This window comes from Colossoma macropomum, unplaced genomic scaffold, assembly GCF_904425465.1.
Source record: "Colossoma macropomum unplaced genomic scaffold, Colossoma_macropomum, whole genome shotgun sequence".
NCBI lineage: Eukaryota > Metazoa > Chordata > Actinopteri > Characiformes > Serrasalmidae > Colossoma > Colossoma macropomum.
Window position 1 is genome coordinate 2,531,840 of NW_023494790.1, and position 8,467 is coordinate 2,540,306.

An 8,467-nucleotide genomic window follows, 5' to 3' on the forward strand; every position below is an offset into this window, starting at 1 on the left:
GAAGAAAACACACACACACACACACAGAAAAAGAAACACACACACACACACACAGAAGAAGAAAACACACACACACACAGAAAAAGAAAACACACACACACAGAAAAAGAAAACACACACACACACACAAACAGAAAAAGACACACACACACACACACACACAGAAAAAGAAAACACACACACACACACAGAAAAAGAAAACACACACACACACACACAGAAAAAAAGAAAACACACACACACACACAGAAAAAGAAATCACACACACACACACACAGAAAAAGAAAACACACACACACACACACAGAAGAAGAAAACACACACACACACACACACAGAAAAAGAAAACACACACACACACACACAGAAGAAGAAAACACACACACACACACACAGAAGAAGAAAACACACACACACACAGAAAAAGAAAACACACACGCACACACAAACAGAAAAAGACAACACACACACACAAAGAAAAAGAAAACACACACACACACACACACACACACACACACAGAAAAAGAAAACACACACACACACACACACACACACAGACACACACACAAAGAAAAAGAAAACACACACACACACAAAGAAAAAGAAAACACACACACACAGAAAAAGAAAACACACACAGAAAACGAAAACACACACAGAAATAGAAACACACACACACACAGAAAAAGAAAACACACACACACACACAGAAAAGAAAAACACACACACACACAGAAAAAGAAAACACACACACACACACACAGAAAAGAAAACACACACACACACACACACAGAAAAAGAAAACACACACACACACACACAAACAGAAAAAGACAAACACACACACACACACACACACAAAGAAAAAGAAAAAACACACACAAAGAAAAAGAAAACACACACACACACACACACACACAGAAAAAGAAAACACACACACACACACACACACAAAGAAAACACACACACACACACAACACACACACAGACACACACACAAAGAAAAAGAAACACACACACACAAAGAAAAAGAAACACACACACAAACACAGAAAAAGAAAAAACACACACACACACAGAAAAAGAAAACACACACACACACAGAAAAAGAAACAACACACACACACACAGAAAAAGAAAACACACACACACACAGAAAAAGAAAACACACACACACACAGAAAAAGAAACACACACACACACACAGAAAAAGAAACACACACACACACACAGAAAAAGAAAACACACACACACACACACAGAAAAAGAAACACACACACACACAGAAAAAGAAAACACACACACACACAGAAAAAGAAAACACACACACACAGAAAAAGAAAACACACACACACACAGAAGAAGAAAACACACACACACACACAGAAAAAGACAACACACACACACAGAAGAAGAAAACACACACACACACACAGAAAAAGAAAACACACACACACACACACACAAAGAAAACACACACACACACAGAAAAAGAAAACACACACACACACACAGAAAAAGAAACACACACACACACAGAAAAAGAAAACACACACACACACACAGAAAAAGAAACACACACACACACAGAAAAAGAAAACACACACACACACACACACAGAAAAAGAAAACACACACACACACACACACACAGAAAAAGAAAACACACACACACACACACACACAGAAAAAGAAAACACACACACACACACACACACAGAAAAAAAACACACACACACACAGAAGAAGAAAACACACACACACACATAAAAAGAAAACACACACACACAGAAGAAGAAAACACACACACACACACACACAGAAAAAGAAAACACACACACACACACAGAAAAAGAAAACACACACACACACAGAAAAAAAAAACACACACACACACACACACACACAGAAAAAGAAAACACACACACAAAGAAAAAGAAAACACACACACACACAGAAAAAAACACACACACACAGAAAAAGAAAACACACACACACACACACCACACACAGAAGAAGAAAACACACACACACACACACACACACACACACAGAAAAAGAAACACACACACACAGAAAAAGAAACACACACACACACAGAAAAAGAAAACACACACACACAGAAAAAAAACACACACACACACAGAAAAAGAAAACACACACACACACACACAAAGAAAAAGAAAACACACACACACAGAAAAAGAAAACACACACACACACAGAAAAAGAAAACACACACACACACAGAAAAAGAAACACACACACACACACAGAAAAAGAAAAACACACACACACAGAAAAAGAAACACACACACACACAGAAAAAGAAAACACACACACACACAGAAAAAGAAACACACACACACACACAGAAAAAAAACAACACACACACACACACACAGAAAAAGACAACACACACACACACACACACAGAAAAAGAAAAACACACACACACACAGAAAAAGAAAACACACACACACAGAAAAAGAAAACACACACACACACAGAAAAAGAAAACACACACACACAGAAAAAGAAAAACACACACACACAGAAAAAAAACACACACACACACAGAAAAAGAAAACACACACACACACACAGAAAAAGAAAACACACACACACACAGAAAAAGAAAACACACACACACACACAGAAAAAGAAAACACACACACACAGAAAAAGAAAACACACACACACACACAGAAAAAGAAAACACACACACACACACAGAAAAGAAAACACACACACACACACACACAGAAAAAGAAAACACACACACACACACACAGAAAAAGAAAACACACACACACACACAGAAAAAGAAAACACACACACACACACAGAAGAAGAAAACACACACACACACAGAAAAAGAAAACACACACACACACACACAGAAAAAGAAAACACACACACACACACAGAAAAAGAAAACACACACACACACAGAAAAAGAAAACACACACACACACAGAAAAAGAAAACACACACACACACACACACACACACAGAAAAAGAAAACACACACACACACACAGAAAAGAAAAACACACACACACACACACACACACAGAAAAAGAAAACACACACACAGAAAAAGAAAAACACACACACACACAGAAAAAGAAACACACACACACAGAAAAAGAAAAACACACACACACACACAGAAAAAGAAAACACACACACACACACAGAAAAAGAAACACACACACACACACACACAGAAAAAGAAAACACACACACACACATAAAAAGACAACACACACACACAGAAAAAGAAAACACACACACACACAGAAAAAGAAAACACACACACACACAGAAAAAGAAACACACACACACACAGAAAAAGAAAACACACACACACACACAGAAAAAGAAAACACACACACACAGAAAAAGAAACACACACACACACACAGAAAAAGAAACACACACACACACAGAAAAAGAAACACACACACACACACACACACAGAAAAAGAAAACACACACACACACAGAAAAAGAAACACACACACACAGAAAAAGAAAACACACACACACACAGAAAAAGAAAACACACACACACAGAAAAAGAAACACACACACACACACACACACAAAAAGAAACACACACACACACACAGAAAAAGAAAACACACACACACACAGAAAAAGAAAACACACACACACACACAGAAAAAGAAACACACACACACACACACACAGAAAAAAAAACACACACACACAGAAAAAGAAACACACACACACACACACACACAGAAAAAGAAAACACACACACACAGAAAAAGAAAACACACACACACACACACACACACAGAAAAGAAACACACACACACACACAGAAAAAGAAAACACACACACAGAGAAAAAGAAACACACACACACACACACACACAGAAAAAGAAACACACACACACACACAGAAAAAGAAAACACACACAGAAAAAGAAACACACACACACACACACAGAAAAAGAAAACACACACAGAAAAAGAAAACACACACAGAAAAAGAAACACACACACACACAGAAAAAGAAAACACACACACACACACAGAAAAAGAAAACACACACAGAAAAAGAAACACACACACACACAGAAAAAGAAAACACACACACACACACAGAAAAAGAAACACACACACACACACACAGAAAAAGAAAACACACACACACAGAAAAAGAAACACACACACACACACACAGAAAAAGAAACACACACACACACACAGAAAAAGAAAACACACACACAGAAAAAGAAATCACACACACACACACACACACTCACAGAAAAAGAAAACACACACACACAAAAACACAGAAAAAGAAAACACACACACACAGAAAAAGAAAACACACACACAGAAAAAGAAATCACACACACACACAAAAACACAGAAAAAGAAAACACACACACACAGAAAAAGAAAACACACACACAGAAAAAGAAATCACACACACACACACACACTCACAGAAAAAGAAAACACACACACACACAAAAACACAGAAAAAGAAAACACACACAGAAAAAGAAACACACACACACACAGAAAAAGAAAACACACACACACACACACAGAAAAAGAAACACACACACACACACAGAAAAAGAAAACACACACACAGAAAAAGAAACACACACACACACACACACAGAAAAAGAAACACACACACACACACAGAAAAAGAAAACACACACACAGAAAAAGAAATCACACACACACACACACACACTCACAGAAAAAGAAAACACATACACACACAAAAACACAGAAAAAGAAAACACACACACACAGAAAAAGAAAACACACACACAAAGAAAAAGAAAACACACACACACACATAAAAAGACAACACACACACACAGAAAAAGAAAACACACACACACACAGAAAAAGAAACACACACACACACAGAAAAAGAAATCACACACACACACAGAAAAAGAAACACACACACACACAGAAAAAGAAATCACACACACACACAGAAAAAGAAACACACACACACAGAAAAAGAAATCACACACACACACACACACACAGAAAAAGAAATCACACACACACACACACAGAAAAAGAAATCACACACACACAGAAAAAGAAATCACACACACACACACACAGAAAAAGAAATCACACACACACAGAAAAAGAAATCACACACACACACACACAGAAAAAGAAATCACACACACACACACACAGAAAAAGAAATCACACACACACAGAAAAAGAAATCACACACACACACACACAGAAAAAAAATCACACACTCACACACACACAGAAAAAGAAAACACACACACTCACACACACACACACACAGACACACACAGAAAAAGAAATCACACACACACTCACAAACACACACAAACACATACACAGAAAAAGAAATCACACACACACACACACACACTCACAAACACACACACACACACACACACACACAGAAAAAGAAATCACACACACACACACACAAACACACACAGAAAAAGAAATCACAAACACACACAGAAAAAGAAATCACACACACACACACAGAAAAAGAAAACACACACACACAGAAAAAGAAATCACACACACACACAGAAAAAGAAAACACACACACACACACACACATCAACAAAAACAAAAACAATAAAATGATAAAAATATCCTTCGGCCTCTTTATTCTTTATTACTGTTGTAATAGAAATGATTTATGGTTTAATCATTTAAAGTATGTTTTAAGAAAAGCCCCCCAACAAGACCTGAGTGAAGACTTCCTCATTACCATTTCAGCCCACTGGTGTTCCTAATAATCCACTTCCTGTTTAGTTTGTGAAAAACTCCTCATTGGACTCTCTGATCAGCTCAGAAACAGAATCACAGTTTTTAAATCTGACTTTCAGTCATAACAGAACAGAGTCGGCTAAACGGCTCCAGCGCAGCGTTCGCAGCTCCGCTACCAGGAACCAGTCAGGAGCTTCACTAACACACAGACTTTCACTGCTCGCTCTGCTCTGAAGGACTTTATTTACACTGAACTCTGTTAGAGACTCTGGATTTCTAGCTGTGATGTTGCCTGTTGTTCTCTATCTGAGGCGATACGTCTGCGCGTCCGCCATGTTGGAGAGGTCAAGAGCCGCTCGTGAACAGATTCACTTGTATTGAAAGTCGATGAGTCTCAGGATTAAATCAGCCACAACTTCCTTATTACTCAACCGATTTTCACCAAATCTGTTTTGTTATAATCCTCAGACACAGATTAATCCAGGCTGCACAGATCTGCTCTCGGTAGCTTTTATTTCTTTAATAGCTGATCGTGATAATTAGCCGTCCGGACCAGCAGAACAGTATTCAGTCTACATCTGACGTTAAAAACCAAATTTAGCACTGTGGTAGAAACACAATCACACACATCAGCAAATCCATCAATGTGTGAATCACTTCTAATTCTAATCTTAATACACATAACACAACTGTTCTGGCTTGCATGAGAACCTAAATGTGTTACCATTCTATCTCCGCCCAAGGATCCTTTGGAAGTGAAATCTGGACAGGGATGTGAGACCGGGCTTCACCTCAGCACTGACTCTGGGGTTTATTTTCAGAAGATGGTACATTCAAAAATTCTTCAGGGCACAAAAATAATGCTGTTTATGCTTTTTATTTAGAAATGAAAAAAGGACGAAGAGTCAGGAAATTCAGAGTGGTACCACCTGTCGAGATGGGAGGCATCCGAAGCAGAAGACTCGTCTCAGGAAGCTGGAGATGCGAGTACGGAGCTTCTTCCACTTCTTATTTGCTCTGGTTGTGGTGGAATCTGTAGTACCTACAGACAAAGAGAGAACAAGGAGAACGTCAGTTCAGAGCACTTGGAAAATCTGGACAAAGACCATCAGGAAATCTCAGGAGGAACTGAGAGACTCACCATCAGGGCAGGCAGGAACCTCCAGGTCTTCGTTACTCTCCACCTCAGAGTCCTCAGAGGCTTCAGTCACCTGGAAGACACACTGTATTAAGTCAGTAAAATGACATATGAGACTGAGGAGGAACACATCACATTAGGAGGAAATACAGAATCAGTCGGTCTGTTTACCTGAACAGCAGGGATGGAGCTCAACGAGCTCGACGAATCAGCCCAACCTTCCAGAGGAGATTCCGCACCTTTCATTAGGTTCCTGATGGGTCTTTTCACGAGGCTGAACCTGTAGGTTTGGAAGCCGGTGAGGATCTCAGAGCACTCATTATCACTCAGATCTGTCGCATCAGGAGATCCACCAAGTTCTTGGATCAGTTCCTCGAACTCTGATGGACTCCGCTGACTGAGGACGGTGCTGCAGACCTCTTGCACCTCAGACTCCCCCTGTGACCTTTCCTCAAGGGCGTCAGTGTCTGGGGACGTTCTTGCTGCTTTACAGCAGGACATGGTGTAGTCAACAAATGCAGTGAAGACGGTGTTGGAGATGTAGCTGATTGTCTTCTGGTCGACAGAAGGTACTTCCATTATCCAGCACCTGTTCAAAAGGTCTTCAAGCACTGCACTTACAATATAAGAGACGGCATGGATCTCGTCAGGGAAGAGCCGCCCATCAGGTGCCTCAAAGGTAACTTTTATCTGGGCCAGAATCTCCACTTCCTCCATCAAACGATCCACCAGATGCTCATAAAGGAAAAGCTCGGGGACTCGAACATGAAATGTAGCCTCCAGCCGTCTGACCAGCTTCTCAGCTGTCTTCTTGAAGAACGTGAGGATCTTGAAGTCTTTAGGATCCCCAAGCAGAGTCTTCCCCTCATCCTCTGAGGACACCTGTTCATGCTCAGGCTCTGGAGTTTCGTTTCCCAAAAGCCGAGCACTGAACAGAGAGTCGAGGGTCTCGCTCTGAAGGTTGAACCTCAATTCCGGGGTCCTGTGAAAGATTAAAGGCTGGCTTTAGTCTCGAGTGTAAACTAATGGCTTAAATGATCTCTTAAATCAGTAAAATTTGCACCAAGAGCCTGAACAACACTCACTTTTCTGTCTGCATAGCAGATGGTGGAGGCGGGTCATTGTGCACGTCCAGACCAACTTTCTCCATCCAGTTATCTGATGTTTGATTCACACAAAGACAAAGATCAGATCAGAGAACACAGTGTTAACCTCAGAACTTAAATTCTGTCTAAAAATGGACTCAAATCAGTTTATTTTGCCCACATGAAACTGAAATATGCTGGAAAGCTATTCCCAATTAAAATGATAATACACTCAGTTTCACTTCTTACCTTTCATGGGCTGAGCTGGTGGTGAGCTGCCTTTAATTGGAGGCAGAAAGCTGGAAGACTGTAGAGTCACATCCAGAGCCTAAACAGAATATAGACAATAGCGTAAGTGTTACTACATGAATAGAAGAGAATTCACCATACATGTAATCATGTGTGTGTGTCTATGTATATATACATGTGTGTATATATATATATATATAT